This window comes from Ursus americanus, chromosome 3 (assembly GCF_024610735.1).
Source record: "Ursus americanus isolate L20-20 chromosome 3, mUrsAme1.1.p, whole genome shotgun sequence".
NCBI lineage: Eukaryota > Metazoa > Chordata > Mammalia > Carnivora > Ursidae > Ursus > Ursus americanus.
The window spans coordinates 60,647,958-60,665,254 of record NC_142129.1 but is presented as its reverse complement, the minus strand read 5'-3'; the positions used below and the strand labels follow the sequence as shown (position 1 = coordinate 60,665,254).

Genomic DNA, 17,297 nt, shown 5'->3' with positions numbered 1-17,297 from the left:
TAAATGCCTGTACTGGAAAATAAGAAGCTTGAAAATAAATTATATGTTTTTCAAGAAGTTGGAAAGAGAAAAGTGAATCAAATCTAAAAATATAAAAGGGAAGAAATAATAAAAAAGAATAAATGAATAAAATATAACACAAAGATTCAAAAGAAGTAAACTTTAAACTTTTGAAGATATGAATAAAATTGATTAATCCCTAGAAAGACAGAGTAAGGAAAAAAAATAGAATTAAACAAACAACAAAATCAGGGATGACAAATGGTAATATAGTAGCATTTATACCATTCCTAGCTACACCAAAAAAGATCATGAGATTATAAACAACTTTTTAGCAGTAAATATTGAAATGAACTGCAAAAATTCCTCAAAATAAAACTATAGAAAAATAAGAGCACATAAAAAACCTGAATTACTTGGTATCAAGTAAAGAAATTAAATCTGCTACTGAAAACATTCCCACAAAAGTGACCCTAGGTCTACGTATCTTCATCAGTGAATTCTTTGAAATATTAAAGATATAGATAATACTAATGTTACACAACACTCTTTCTGATAATAGCAAGAGAACATCCCCCAATATATTTTAAGAAGCCAGAAGAATCTTGCTACCAAAACATAATAAAGACATAAGAAAAGTAAAATACCAAGGAATCTTGAGAATATAGAAAAAAATTCTAAATAAAATATAAACAAGTCAAATTCAGTGATAAAGAAAAAGAAATGGTACACCATGACACCAGGGACTTATTCCATGAATGAAAAGCTGGTTTAATAATCATATCACTATGAAAGATCGCAACAACAGAAAAATAAGAAACAAGTATTTTCATAGACACAGTAAAAAATTTCATAAAAGTCACCATCCATTTATGATTTTTAAAAAACCATCTTGCAAAACTAGAAATAGAAAGGAATTTACCTTATAAAGAATATCTACAAATTCTAACATGAGTGGCAAAGCAAAATACTGAGGAACAAGAGATTACATATGATATGATCTATTTACATAAATATAAAAGCAGGTAAAAATATGTGGTCTGAAGTCAAGAGATTGATTATACTTCCAAGATGAGGACTTCTGACTTATTGATAATGTTAAGTTTATTGGATAGATGTGTTCTGCTTGCAAAAATTAAGCTGTACGTTTCTGATATTCACTTTACTGTATACATATTATACCTCAATAATCAGAAGATAGGAATGGGACAATGATGTTCATCATCACCACTTCTCTTCAATATTTACTGAAAATTCCGGCCCATGTAATAAGTCAAGAAGAAAAAATAGCATTAAAGATTAGAAAATAATAAAACTATTATTAATAGATGACATAATTGTGCACTTAGAATATGTAAAATAATGTTTAGAAAAAAATTAGTACTAAGCAAATTAAGAAACTTCACTAGATACAAGACCAATGTACTAAATTGTATTGCTCATAGCAGCAACAGAAATAAAAAATGAAATAATTTATAGCAACATTGGAAGTCAAATATTTAGAAGTAAATCTAACAAAAGATGTGTGAAAATGTCACTAAAATGCATTATTGAGAAGTATTAAAGAAGAGCTAAATAAATGTAGGAATATATTGTGTTTTTGGTTATATGACTCAGTAATGTTTGGATAACAATTCTTTCAAAATTTATCTATAGATTTAATGAAACCCTGACTCTATACTGATTTCCAGTGATCCTCATCTCTTGATATTAATACCTCTTTTTAATAGCTTCCCACATTATACCAGGGTTGGTCTGTGTAACCAACAGAATGCTATAGAAATGATTGTATATCACTTCAGAGACTAGTTTATCAAAGATTCTACAGTTTCCATCTTGGTCACTTTCTCTCACTATTCTCTCTCTTGGATCACCTGCTATGAGGAAAGCAATCTACCTACCATGCCTTGAGATCACTCAAGCACCACTGTAGAGGTAACAGTGTAGCTATGTGGCAGCTAATAGTGAGGAACTGAGTGAGTCAACAGTGAGTCTTACCAGAGTGGATCATCCAACCTCAGTCAAGCTTTCTTATGAATGCAGCCCCAACTGACATCTTGACTACAACCTCCTGAGAGACACTGTATCAGAACCACCAGATAGCTAAGTGTTGGAGATAATATGTGTTGCTTTATGCTGTTTAATTTGGAGGTGATTCATTGTGCAGCACATCGGTGGTATAAATCCCAATCTAAATCTCAGGAATTTTGGTGGAAACAAGATGATCCTAAAATTAATATAGAAATGTAAAGGGCCAAAACTAGTCAAAGCAATCTTCAAAAGAACAAATCTTGAGTACTAACATAACCAAATATCAAGATTCACTATAAAACTATATTAAGACAATGTGGGATAGGCAAAAGGATAGACTTCCCAATGGAAGTCACCTAATTTATGACAAAGATAACTGCAGTACAATGGGAAAAACTGGTCTGTTCTACAAACGGTATGAGATAAATTGGATGTTCCTATGGGATACATGTACCTGGACCCATCCATCATTTACAAAACACAAATCCAGATTTGCTGCCAATCCAAACACCAAAGTGAATACATATTTTAAAATAAAATATGAAACATCTTTTTAAATGTGGGATTGGTAAATATTTTTTAAACAAGGGACAAAAAGGGCTATTCATTGACTGAAAATTAATTGAACCACATTAAGATAAAATATTTTGTTCATTAAAAGACAACAAGAATAGAAATACAAACTGTAATGACTGATATTTGCATTACACATACCCGAAGGACTTAACATGCATCATATATAAAGAGCTCTTATATATCAACTAAAAACGTGCCAAAGACCTGATACCCCACAAAAGAAAGTATCTTAATGGCCAGAATGCAGGTGAAACAGTGCACAACATATTTTTTTCATAAGGAAATAAAAACCACAATTCGTTTATCATTAGATCTCTATTAGAAAGGCTAAAATAAGGAGGCACCTGAGTGGCTCAGTCATTAAGTGTCCGTCTTCGGCTTAGGTCATGATCTGATGTCCTGGGATAGAGGTCTGCATTGGACTCACTGCTCAGCCTCCTCTTGTTTCCCACCCACCCCATTATATGCAGCTGAAATGGAGCCAAAGACATAGTACAAGCTGGATGGGATTCTAATGATTCTGTTGATAGGTACTGAGTCAAAAGATATGCTAGCTGCCTTTATCCTGACTCTAAATGCACTCCAAGGTATTATCTAAAAAAAAAAAAAAAAAAAAATTGTGTACTACCTAATAAATACAAGCAAAAAACTTGAGAAATTAGCAAATGGATTATGGTCTTCATTCACTGAAAATCCACATCAGTCTTACTGCAAAGAAAAGTCATCTTGGACCTGAGGTTATCAGATAAGTATCCCTGAAGACTATGCTTCAGGATATATCAACCAATCTTGTACCACATTATTTTGAAGTATGCTATTTACATTTACTGTACTAGTCATCTTGGGTTGCCATGACAAAATACGGTAGTCTGGGAAGCTTAAACAACAGACATTTTCTCACAGTTCCAGAGACTTGAAGTTCAATATTAGGGTGCAAGTATGGTCAGGTTCTAATGATAGCTCTCTTCCTGACCTGCAAATGGCCACCTTCTCCCTATGCCCTTGCATGAAGGACAAAGATATCCTTCTCTTTCTCTTACAAGGCCACCAGTCCTACAGGTTTAAGATTCCACCATCATGACCTCATTTACTTAACTCCTAAAAACCTTATCTCCAAATACAGTATTAGTAGCATCAGTCACATTGAGTTAGAACTTTAACATATGAATTTTGGTGGGAACACAGTTTTGTCCCAAAGCAATTATACTTTCTAAGTTTAGAATCTAGAGATAAAGCCATAGTGATAAATGATTGCAGGAGTATAACTATATTCATATTTTTTTATAGACCCAACTGTTCATTAGCTTTGACAACTACTTAGAAATAAAACAGCCTTTATAAAAAGAACATTAGATAACCTCTGGAAACATGGCCGATTAGTTTTGATCAAAACATCCCTCAGCTTGATTAAACTTTAGACAGGTTCCTTTGTGACTCTAGCCCTCTAACATCCCTTTTTTTCTTCAGAAAACTAGTTTTCTTACTTTGGAACACTGGAGTAAGTTTTCTTACTTTAGAAAAACAGCTATTGGAAATTCATTTTCTGCCCCTTTGAAATATAAATCTTCCAGCATCTTGCCAGTTTTATAACCCAGGAATGTCTTTCTCAAAGACCTAGGAGCCAAACCCTTTGAAATATAATCATCCAGAAAGACAGCGTTCCAAGTAGTGGGTAGAGCTTAATTTCCATAATCCCCAACTGGCAAACACAGTTAAACTAACCACCTTGACAAACCTCCCTACTAATACATCCTCCATTCGTTTTTCACTAGCTCACCCCAGAGCTTAAAAATTCTCCAGCCTTTTGAGAAGAGTTGAGTTCAGTCTTTCTCTCCTACTGCAATAGTCTTGACCTCTATTTCAATAATCTTGAATAATGTTTTCCTTGCCTGTTTAACTTATCCAGTGCAGTTTCTCTTTGAGAGTTCTAAATAAAGAATAATCTGTAAGATAATAATAATATTCTGTAATAAATATATACACCATACTAAATCCCGTAATTCTTATCTTGCTGAGCAGTAAATTTTATAGCCATTAGAAGTATACAAACCTCTAACTTATTTTTAACTAAGAAGAAAATGAGGCTAGCACAATGAGAATGGGATAGATGAAAGAAAAGATGCCACTGAGCTAAGGTTTTCTCCTTTGCTGTGAGATGGAAGCTGAGCCAATCAACCAATTATGCTAGAAAGGCTAACTAACTAGGTAACTTTACCCAAGGATCAGAAGAAAGAGCCAGAAGACTATGACAACTGTTTTCTAAGACATGATTCTTCATAGGGTCTATTTATCATAACCTAACTATACCTATTGTTCTAATTTTAATACTAGATTTTTAAACTGAATTATTTGTAAAAGGAAAATAAGTCCTCTTGTTACATTTTCTATAAAGAGTATTTATTAATAAAAAAGACTTCGTGCTCTTAATTTTTGTGGTTTTAACCAAAAATTTGTAAGTTCCTTGATCTAGTACTATTATTTGTTCAAAAGAGCTTTATGGACTGAAAAAAAAAATGACTTTTTCTATTTTTGTTTTTTTCTCCTGCTCTAAATATTGTCCCAACACCAGAAGTATATATTTACTTATCCAAAGGGGAAAAAAGGAAAGTAACAAAACAGAGATAGGCTTAAAATAATAAAATATTACTTTAATCTTATTGTCCCATTATTCACAGCCACGTTAACAACAGAGAAACAAGCTTCCAAGTTAAACATAAGAAATACAACAAACCAGTAACTTATAATTCTCTTAAGGGATAGAAATTGCTGGGAAGCTTTTTATATTTCAAAGGAAAACATAAATCTAACATGAGCATGATTTTCTAAATTTTTCCACAAAATATTATTCAGTAAATTATTCTACACAATCTCACATTTGTCATAAGGAGTGGCTATTTCCTTAACTATGTTTAAATGTCATCTCAACAAACAATCTTATTTTCCAAAGTGCCTTTTTTTGGTCAGGTTTCATTTTGGCAGTGAGGTACATCTCCGTTCCTGCTCCATGGAAAGCTATATGTTAGCTCATTTTGTTGATCTAAAAGCATCTTAGGTCAAATGAATTAATTCATCTGCTGTGCTTTTAATTTTTAAATTGTCATTTGGCATAGCTTTCCAATTAAATTATTAAAAATTATAGGCCCCCAAAGTCTCTCAATGTGTGTCCCATATAATCAATGCATATTTGAGGAAAATGCTCATTACGTACGGATTTCTGTATCCTATAAATTATTTTTAAAGTCCTTCAACTGCCTGACAGAAAAACCCATTATAATTTAATGTTTATTTCCATTTTGCTTTGCGGAAGGAAGGTACACAGGTATGTTAGAATGAATTGACTTTGTTCTGTCCTACTTTTCAATTATTTTTCTCAGCAACACTTAAGACTATTCATCAAATGGTTTCCTTTATAGGGATGCTGCTGTTACATTATTTTCAGAGGAAATTCTAAGCAGTAGAAATTGTTACTAGTAACTATTTAGAAATGCAGAAAATATTATCACTTGATTAGAAAGGTTCCTAAAGTGGGTTTATTAACATTATTAGTATTTCAGCATTGAAGTTAGGGGCTAACAATATTAAAGATATATATCCTAAAACGTTCAAAAACGATTATGACCCTACCTGGAGGAAGGTCTGCTATTGGGACACATCAGTAATCTCGGCACCACATCAGCAGGCAAGGACACCGGAAAGCCACATTTAAGAGGTTAAAAGAAGTCTCTTTATTATTTGTACTTAATGAAGCCATCAGCTATAATCCAGTTGCATACTGCTGCCTTTTTATAAGTTGTCCTCAATTACATATAGTGGTGTTCCTGAAGTAAAGAGTTTTAAAATGATTCCTTGAAAGGAGACAAAACTGAAGCCAATAGAACTCATTTACTTGGACAGGGATTTTTCAGATTCAGTAGGACTTCAAAGCAGGTTATTTTATACTCTAAGCTGAATTCCATTGGCATATCTTAAAAAGAGACCTAAACAAGCTTTTCCAATTGGTGACACACAACTACAACAATTCTCTAGTGCCATGTGTTCATACATCACAGGACGAGGTTTGGTCTGTATAACTTGAACAATACTATGGCAATGTCTTGGGGTTCACTCTCTTTCACATAAATGTAAAATAGAAAAAATACCATTAGGCATTGACCTCAGAAATGGGATATGGTCACAACAAGAGAGGCCAGGGCCGTTAAAAGATGACCTCCTAGAATGAACAAGTACAAGTGGTAATTGTGAAGATAATTTACCCATAAAGTTTGTAGCATATCTACTTAGAATAAGCTCGTTAAGTCACAAGGCATTTGAAAATATTGGATAGATGAGATAAATATTAGTAAGTTGAATATCAAATGAATTTCACAGACATCTTCAATCCCCACTCCAGGTCCCCGTGAAGCTCAAATTATTCCCCATGCAGGTGAAAACTCACATGTTTTCTAGTCTAAATTCTAGTCTAATTCTAAGTCTAATTCTAACTCTCAATTCTAGTCTAAATTCTAGTCACTGACATAGTAGGTAACAGGACAATACCGCCTACCACATCAACTCGATTGGGATCTGTTCTTCCTCTCATCCCAAATGTTCTTTCTTTCCTTGAACATGCCAAGCTGTCTACCACAACTTTGGGCGCATGTTAATCCCTCTGCCTGGTGTGGTGGGTTAAATTGCACAGATGTAACTAAGAATTTCAGTGGAGTTCATCCTGGATTCAGGGTTTGCCCACCATGACAGTTTCCTTCCAAGAGAAAGGCAAAGGGAGACTTGTGACACAGAGATGCTCAAGAGCAGAAGACAATGTAAAGACAGAGGAGAGATGGTAGTAATGGAATTAAAATCCAAGGCATATCAGGGATTCCTGGCTGCCACCAGAATCTTGGACAGAGGCATGGATCTGTCGTCCCTCAGAGCCTCCAGAAGGAACAACCCTGCTGACACCTGGATTTTTTACTTCTGGCCTCCATAATTGAGAGAAAACACATTTCTGCTGTTTCATGCAACCAAGTCTGTGGTTGTTATGGCAACTTTTAGAAACTAAGACACAGGGACACCTTCTTCTTGGATGGTCTTTGCTTCAGGTCTGCCTCAAGGCCTCCTTCTAAGAGGGGCTTTCCTTGATGATGTCATTAAAACACATCTTTAAATCTATTAATCTCTATCACTGAATCCTATTCATTTTAATAGCACTCACCAAAAGTTATAATTATGTATTTATGTGTTTATTTATTGCCTGACTTCTGCACTAAGCTATAAGCTCCATAAAGGCTCTTTGTTTTCTGCAGTCGATTAAACACAGTGTGTCCAGCAAACCGTACATGCTTAGCACACAGTTGGGTTCAAAAGTTAATACATAAATGCCTTATAAATGAGTAATCTACCAATGTAATTGAGCCCTTTAACCAGTTTCTGAAAATAAAATTAAAAAGCATACATAAAACATTCATGAGAACAGAATTTACTAAAGAATAGAAGGCAAGAGAAATGGATTAGATTTCTACTGCACAGTATAAAAATTCCTTCTGGTAATGCCACAACTATTGGTTTCTCTTGGCCTTCCCCATGCAGTGCTCAATCTCACATTTTCTCCCTGACTCATGTTCTTTCTGGCCCCTTCTCCATTATCTCATCTCTCCTCCCTCTTGGAAACAAAAAAGAAACTCCTATCCTATACAGATGGGTTTTATACTCTAAGCTTAACCCTGAACATAAGCTCCCAGTGTGTCACCTCCTAAATCATTTTCCTATGTTTTAAAAACATTTACAGAGTGCTACTTACACAGCAATGACTATTCTGTTAAGGAAAAAAAATGTTCACGACTTAGAAATAAGGCAAAGAGAAAGCAGCAAACCTTTTTAATTTTACACTGGAGCATTGTTTAACAGCCCATCTAAGGACTGTTTCATTACCTGAGACAGCATCGTTGACTTAGTATGTATTATTAATTAAAAGCCCAGAGAAGTCAAAGTTACAGGTTAACTTGTAGATTGTTGTCTGATACAAATATAAATGATTCCTGGCTGGTAAAAAAGGTCCCCAAGGTTATAGGCCATTGCCCCGTAGAACATTAACTCATTAGGTTCTAACCTAGCCATTCTAGCTCAAAAATCCTTCTCTGACACCAACATAGCTCTCTTTCTATAACCAGGTACGTAGATATGTGGCATGTGCTCATCCTACAGAACCCTCATATATAGAATATACAGAACATAGAATATTCTATATATAAGAGTTCTAGGATGGACTTCTGAAAATGGGAGTTTAGCAATCCTGTTTCAAAAACATGAACTCACCAATTACTTATCAAGTTTTTTTTTAAGGAATAAATTTTTTCCCTTCTAAATGGAGTTGTACTACCAACTCTTAGAATATTAACTTACTAGCACTGCCCTCCCCCCACACTTAAGACATAGCATGAAGATGTTAGCAGATTAACACAAAAGATAAAATGCTGTACAGGATTCACCTTTGCTTTCCCTCTGAGTAACAGACCAAATTTTTCCCAACATTTTCACTTTTTTTTTTTCTGATTAAACTCAAAGTTATTCAAAAAGCAGCCACACAGAAGTTAGAAAACTCTGCTCTCATTGTAACTAATAACATATTTCACAGAGAGATTAGTGTGCCCTGTATTCATCACGACGCTGCTTAACACTTTTACAGCATGCACAAAAAAAGCGATCTCTGGGCAACGGGTCTCTGTGGAAATGGCACCAGGTCAGGTACAAAATGCATGGCAGACCATATTCTTTAAATATCCCCCTCAGGAAATACATAGCCATCCAAGCCTCACTCAAAAGAATAGAAAAATCTAAAATGCAGTTTTTATATTCTCACCTCAAGAAGCTGGAACAGCAACAGAGGGACAGGCCTAATCCACGCACGAGGAAGCAGTTGACCAAAATTAGAGCTGAAATCAATCAAGCAGAAACCAGAAGTACAGTAGAGCAGATCAACAGGACTAGAAGCTGGTTCTTTGAGAGAATCAATAAAATTGACAGACCACTGGCAAGACTTATCCAAAAGAAAAGAGAAAGGACCCAGATTATTAAAATTATGAATGAAAAAGGAGAGGTCACGACGAGCACCATTGAAATTGGAAGGATTATTAGAAATTTTTATCAACAGCTATATGCCAATAAACTAAGCAATCTGGAAGAGATGGAATCCTTCCTGGAAACCTATAAACTACCAAGATTGAAACCGGAAGAAATTGATTCCTTAAACAGGCCAATTAATTATGAAGAAATTGAGTCAGTGATAAACAACCTTCCAAATAACAAAACTCCAGGCCCGGACGGTTTTCCTGGGGAATTCTACCAAACATTCAAAGAAGAAATAATACCTATTCTCCTAAAGCTATTTCAAAAAATAGAAACAGAAGGAAAGCTACCAAACTCATTCTATGAGGCCAATATTACCTTGATCCCCAAACCAGGCAAAGACCCTATCAAAAAGGAGAATTACAGACCGATTTCCCTAATGAATATGGACGCCAAAATCCTCAACAAGATACTTGCTAATAGAATCCAACAATACATTAAAAGGATTATCCATCACGATCAAGTGGGATTCATACCTGGGATGCAAGCGTGGTTCAATATTCGCAAATCAATCAGTGTGATACATCATATCAACAAGAAAAGACTCAGGAACCATATGATCCTCTCAATCGATGCCGAAAAAGCATTTGACAAAATACAGCATCCTTTCCTGATAAAAACCCTTCAGAGTGTAGGAATAGAAGGTACATTTCTCAATCTCATAAAAGCCATCTATGAAAAGCCTACTGCAAATATTATTCTCAATGGGGAAAAGCTGGAAGCCTTTCCCTTAAGATCAGGAACACGACAAGGATGCCCACTCTCGCCACTATTATTCAACATAGTACTAGAAGTCCTTGCAACAGCAATCAGACAACAAAAAGGGATCAAAGGTATTCAAATTGGCAAAGAAGAAGTCAAAATGTCTCTCTTCGCAGATGACATGATACTCTATATGGAAAACCCAAAAGAAGCCACTCCCAAATTATTAGAAGTTATAGAGCAATTCAGTAACGTGGCAGGATACAAAATAAATGCTCAGAAATCAGTTGCATTTCTATACACGAATAACGAGACCGAAGAAAGAGAAATTAGGGAATCCATCCCATTTACAATAGCACCAAAAACCATACGTTACCTTGGAATTAACTTAACCAGAGACGTAAAGGACCTATATTCTAGAAACTATAAATCACTCTTGAAAGACATTGAGGAAGACATAAAAAGATGGAAAGATATTCCATGCTCATGGATGGGAAGAATTAACATAGTTAAAATGTCCATGCTACCCAGAGCAATCTACACTTTCAATGCTATCCCGATCAAAATACCAAGGACATTTTTCAAAGAACTGGAACAAATAGTCCTTAAATTTGTATGGAAACAGAAAAGGCCCCGAATCTCCAAGGAACTGTTGAAAAGGAAAAACAAAGCTGGGGGCATCACAATGCCGGATTTCGAGCTGTACTACAAAGCTGTGATCACAAAGACAGCATGGTACTGGCACAAAAACAGACACATAGACCAATGGAACAGAATAGAGAGCCCAGAAATGGACCCTCGGCTCTTTGGGCAACTAATATTTGATAAAGCAGGAAAAAACATCCGGTGGGAAAAAGACAGTCTCTTCAATAAATGGTGCTGGGAAAATTGGACAGCTACATGCAAGAGAATGAAACTTGACCACTATCTCACACCATACACAAAAATAAACTCCAAATGGATGAAAGACCTCGATGTGAGACAGGAATCCATCAAAATTCTAGAGGAGAACATAGGCAACAACCTCTACGACATCGGCCAAAGCAACCTTTTTCATGACACATCCCCAAAGGCAAGAGAAACAAAAGATAAAATGAACTTATGGGACTTCATCAAGATTAAAAGTTTCTGCACATCCAAGGAAACAGTCAGAAAAACTAAGAGGCAGCCCACGGAATGGGAGAATATATTTGCAAATGACACTACAGATAAAGGACTGGTATCCAAGATCTACAAAGAACTTCTCAAACTCAATACACGAGAAACAAATAAACAAATCAAAAAATGGGCAGAAGATATGAACAGACACTTTTCCAATGAAGACATACAAATGGCTAACAGACACATGAAAAAATGTTCAAAATCATTAGCCATCAAGGAAATTCAAATCAAAACCACACTGAGATACCACCTTACGCCAGTTAGAATGGCAAAAATAGACAAGGCAAGAAACAACAATTGTTTGAGAGGATGTGGAGAAAGGGGATCCCTCCTACATTGTTGGTGGGAATGCAAGTTGGTACAGCCACTCTGGAAAACAGTGTGGAGGTCCCTTAAAAAGTTAAAAATTGAGCTACCCTATGATCCAGCCATTGCACTACTGGGTATTTACCCCAAAGATACAGACGTAGTGAAGAGAAGGGCCATATGCACCCCAATGTTCATAGCAGCAATGTCCACAATAGCTAAATCGTGGAAGGAGCCGAGATGCCCTTCAACAGATGACTGGATTAAGAAGTTGTGGTCCATATATACGATGGAATATTACTCAGCTATCAGAAAGAACGAGTTCTCAACATTTGCTACAACATGGACAGCACTGGAGGAGATAATGCTAAGTGAAATAAGTCAAGCAGAGAAAGACAACTATCATATGATTTCTCTCATCTATGGAACATAAGAACTAGGATGATCGGTAGGGGAAGAAAGGGATAAAGAAAGGGGGGGTAATCAGAAGGGGGAATGAAACATGAGAGACTATGGACTATGAGAAACAAACTGAGGACTTCAGAGGGGAGGGGGGCGGGGGAATGGGATAGACCGGTGATGGGTAGTAAAGAGGGCACGTATTGCATGGTGCACTGGGTGTTATACAGAACTAATGAATCATTGAGCCTTACATTGGAAACCGGGGATGTACTGTATGGTGACTAACATAATATAATAAAAAATCATTAAAATAAATAAATAAATAAATAAATATCCCCCTCAATTCTGAGGAACATCCCTGAAGCATTAAGTCAAAATAATATCAAGTAAAGTCATTCATAATTTATGATCATCTGCTTTAATCATCTTGAATATTTACACTAGAATAGTCCTAACTAAAACCTAAGCTCCTCAGGTTATATGTATAAGCACACACACACACTTACACATAAAAACATATATACGTACATGCCTACATTTAAATTACCACAATCACATTGAAAAGGTAACATGTAGTTATATTAACCTACAAAAGACTATCAATTTGACTTTTTGTTAGACTTGAAAATTTGACTACAGAAAAGATACTTTACTAATGTCATTGATTCTTTAAAATTTTTACTGTGAACATCAAAGTGACACATCAAAATATCTATGATCTATCACTTATCATTTGTTTTTAAAGGAACATCAAAAACTTTAATCTGATAATATTAGGATATCAGACAAAAGCTGACATTATTAACAAATAAGAATACGTTTATATATGTGTATACACATACTATCTACATCTATTCTGCTATGTACAGATTACGAAGGATGAAATTTACAAGTTGTTTTATAGGAGCATGTGGGTGGCTCAGTCGGTTGGCCGTCTGCCTTCAGCTCAGGTCATTATCTCAGGTCCTTGGATGGAGTCCCACATCGGGCTTCCTGCTCAGCGGGGAGCCTGCTTCTCTCTCTCTGCTCCTCACCCCACTCGTGCTAAGTAAATAAAATCTTTTTAAAAAACTGTTTATAAAGTATATTTCAGAGTACATTTTTTTTCCTGTTTCTTGAAACAATGTTTATTTCCCTCTTCCTCTCCATCATTTTCTGCTAATATATTCAGTCAAATGCCAGGGCTTGCTCTATGCCATATTTGTTTTGGTGGCATGGCTCAGCAAAAGAGGCTAAACTCTTCATTGGTCAGAGTGGAGGAAGTCTGTGGTCCATTGTGTGGTTATCTCATGTGTTTTATTATGACTGTGGTTAATCACTGCAATTCCTAATCTTGAGGACTGCTCTGAAGTTGAAGTATTAGGATAATAGGTTAGTGTTAGGATAGTGGTTACTAGGGTGATTGATATGAGTTATCCAAGTGGAGATGTCAAGCAACTGAATGCCTAAGCTCCAGGTTTTATTTTCCAGTTTTTAAAAAATATTTTGAGTTAGAAGATAAATTATCAGATTTAAGCATGTAGGTAGGTATTTACAACCACAGAAGTAGTTAAGAAAAAAGAAGAGAAAGCTCAACGTCCTCCAATGCTACAATCATAAGAAATATTTAAACAACAAAAATGAATGTTAATCAAGAGGTTATTTAACTCTTAAATTCTGTCTTACAGCAAATGCACCATTCAAATAACAGTCCTATCTAGTGATTCCCACCCCTGCCTACAAGTGGGATCAGTGGAGATTAAAAAAATAATACGGTTATTCCTCTGTTTTCTAAAAAGAGGAAAGACTGACGGAGGGGAGCACTTTTCAATTCAATCCACTTTTCAATCCACTTCTGGCTCTTTGACTTCAGATTATTGCAAGGAAAATTAAAGGAACAAAATCATGAGTTATGGGTTTAACAATAACAAAGACAAAACTGCTAACATTTGTTTCTTATTCAAACAAAGATCTTCAAGTGTGAATAGTAAAAATGAACAGTGTTAAGAAAACTGAGTCCCAAGATTATGGACAGAAATATTACAGAATTAGTAATGACTAGTGATTCTGAATACAGGCTTTAGATGGGTATAGGACAGGGCCCTTAGATACTTTTTAGCTCATACAAGTTATGTAATCCTTCAAAGCTTTTATTTTCTTATTTGTGAAATGCTAGTAATTTTTATTTGATGAGATTAATATAAGGATTAATTAGTTGTGATAATGTCTATAAAATACAGAGATTCATTAGAGTCCACAGAATAATTTTAACTTTCTTTAAGCTTTGCTCACAAAAATACCAGGACCAAGAGATAACTCAAGTAACATGACCCAAATCAAGACCATATAAGTCCTAATTCTCAGTGATTCTACTAAAATTTCATAATACTCAGCTATTTAGAACAAGACTTTACCTTCATTATCTCTACTATGAAGGAAAAAAGGAGGGTACAAAACTATAATGAACTCGTGGCTACAGAAAATATTTCTTTCACTTAAAGAAAACTGTTTCCTTCAATTTTTATACAAATATATGACTGTACATGCCACCCTGAAATATCCAGAATTAAGAAACATAAAAATGGAATTTGATATTGTAAAATATTTACATTACTCTGTGTTTCTCCATCCATGAATCTCTTTAAATTGTCTCAGCAATCTTCAGAGACAATCACTATCCTGATCCTTCACTTACCTCCTATTTCCTGGCCCCTGAAGTACAAAAGAACTGACTCTTTCAAGATAAATTCTGATTATTTACGTTCCTTTATAGATAAAGCAGGTCAAGATTATCATAACAAGTCTGATACTAAATCTAAAATATATCCACCATCCTCAAGAAATACACTCAACCAAAAATTTCTCAAGGACTCTGAAAATCCCTTATCACACATAACTTCCCAGATAAGATTTCTAGTTGTATCACATAAATCATATTCTCAAAATCAGTGAAGTGACATTTTTATATATTTCATTTTCCAACATGTATTTAAATGATCAAGACATCCAACTAAGATTATGGAATAGGCTGATATATTCAACATATGAATCCTTTTGCATATTTTTGGGCAAAATACTCTATCATTATGATGGCATGCTCTTAGCAATGGAACTATTGTAGATTTATCAAGAAAATAGATTAAAAAGCAGCTAGAGAAAACTTTAATATATTCAAAATCTACACACTGGTTATCATAATCCAACAAGTTTCTAGAATTCCTGTTTCTGAAATGTGATCTTGGCTAGTTCAAACAATTATTTGCCATCTCTGATAAAACCCTATGTAAACTGAAGACATTAACATCTGGCCTGGTTTCAACAACTCTTGCATTACTGGATTTTACCAACAGGATTTCAGAGTGACCAAGTCCACTACATTTCAACAGATCTGATCGGTATGAAAAGGCAACATGCAGCTGAGTTCCATGCTCAGTCACTATATCAACGGATATACCACCTCTTATACAGACAGAATGGCAGAAATAGGATCCTAAAAGAGAAGCATAAAAACTGTTGTCTCCTGAAAGTACAGAATCACCAATGAATTTCAAAGTCGCTTTTTGTCACTGTTTTTATGGGAGCTACTTGAAAACTATCATTTGCAAAACTTCCACATAACATAACAATTGTAAATGTTCATTGGTAGTACACTGACTCAAACTGAATCAGAAATTCAAATTAGGCAAATTAGGTCAGATCATCAAAACTGATTCGTATAACAGATTAATTGCAGCATAAGTCAACTGACATCCAAATTTAAATTTTGATTTTAGTTTTCTCTAAAAGCTAATATCCTTGAATGCCTCTCGTTCGCTGAATATATCTTAGAATAATTAAGAAAAGGGATCCTGGAAAATTTATTCTTCGGATTCCCCTGGAAGAATACAATACAGGAAGAATGTAGAAGAGGGTAGCAGTGATTTCAAGTTTACAACACAAGCCTAGCAAACCAACCAAGTGCTAGCCTACACACTGGACTGTAAGGTGTCTAACCTATTAGAAACATTGTTCGGCTTTATTCATAATAAAAGAATGACAAATACCAAAGATTTAAAAGATCAATGAAACTCAGTGTTGTTTTTCACCATTGTTTAGAACAATGAAAAATGAAAAAGAAACTAAATATCCACCTACCAGAGCATGATTAATCCAGGCAGTGGAAAGCCATGCAACCAGTGAAAATGAAAACATTGTACTTGAAAGGAAAAAAGTAGACTGAAATTCTTAAAATAGCCAACATAATATTGAGTTAAAGAAGACACAGAACAGGAAATACAGGAGCAGCGAGTAGGATCCCATTTAAGTAAAATGTCATCTTTCATAAGAAATATGGATGGGTATACGCTAAGGTTGTACTAGTGTTCCTCTAGGGAATAATATTTAGGGGGAGATACTTTCACTTTAGAATGTTTACACCTTTCATTTGGTTTGACTTGTTACTAGTATGTCATTTTTACATAATAAACATAGACATATTTTAAATTTTTATTGAATTATAATAGATACACATATTAGTTTGAGGTGTACAACATGACTATACACACACACACATATATACTTGACCCTTGTAAAACACCAGTTGAATTGCACAGATATGTGGATTTTTTTATGTATACAGTACTGTATTTTCTCTTCCTTCTGATTCTTTTTTTCTATAGCTTGCTTTATTGTAAGAATACACTATATAACACCTATAACAAAAAAAAGTGTTAATGAACACTCTTGATTATTGATAAGGCTTCTAGTCAGCAGTAATCTACCAGTAATTAGGATTGGGGGGGGGGGAGTAGTCAAAAGGTGTAGATGGATTTTCACTGCATAGGGGCAGGGGATAAGGGTTGGCTCACCTAACCCCCACATTGTTCAAGGGTCAACTGTGTTGTTAAACGATCACCACAGTAAGTCTGTTTACATCCATCACCATAGAGAGTTTTTTCTTATGATGAGAACTTTTAGGATCTACTCTTAGCAACTTTCAAATATGCAATGCGGTACTGTTAACTATGGTTGCCATGGTATACATCACATCCCCTTAA

General features: G+C 35.0%; 1 protein-coding gene across 3 annotated transcripts in view; it reads right to left on the bottom strand.

Annotated features, from left to right (window-relative positions):
• THSD7A (thrombospondin type 1 domain containing 7A) overlaps window positions 1–17,297 on the bottom strand; it is a 773,396-nt gene that overhangs the window by 595,135 nt on the left and 160,964 nt on the right. The gene's annotated exons all lie outside the window — the stretch shown is intronic.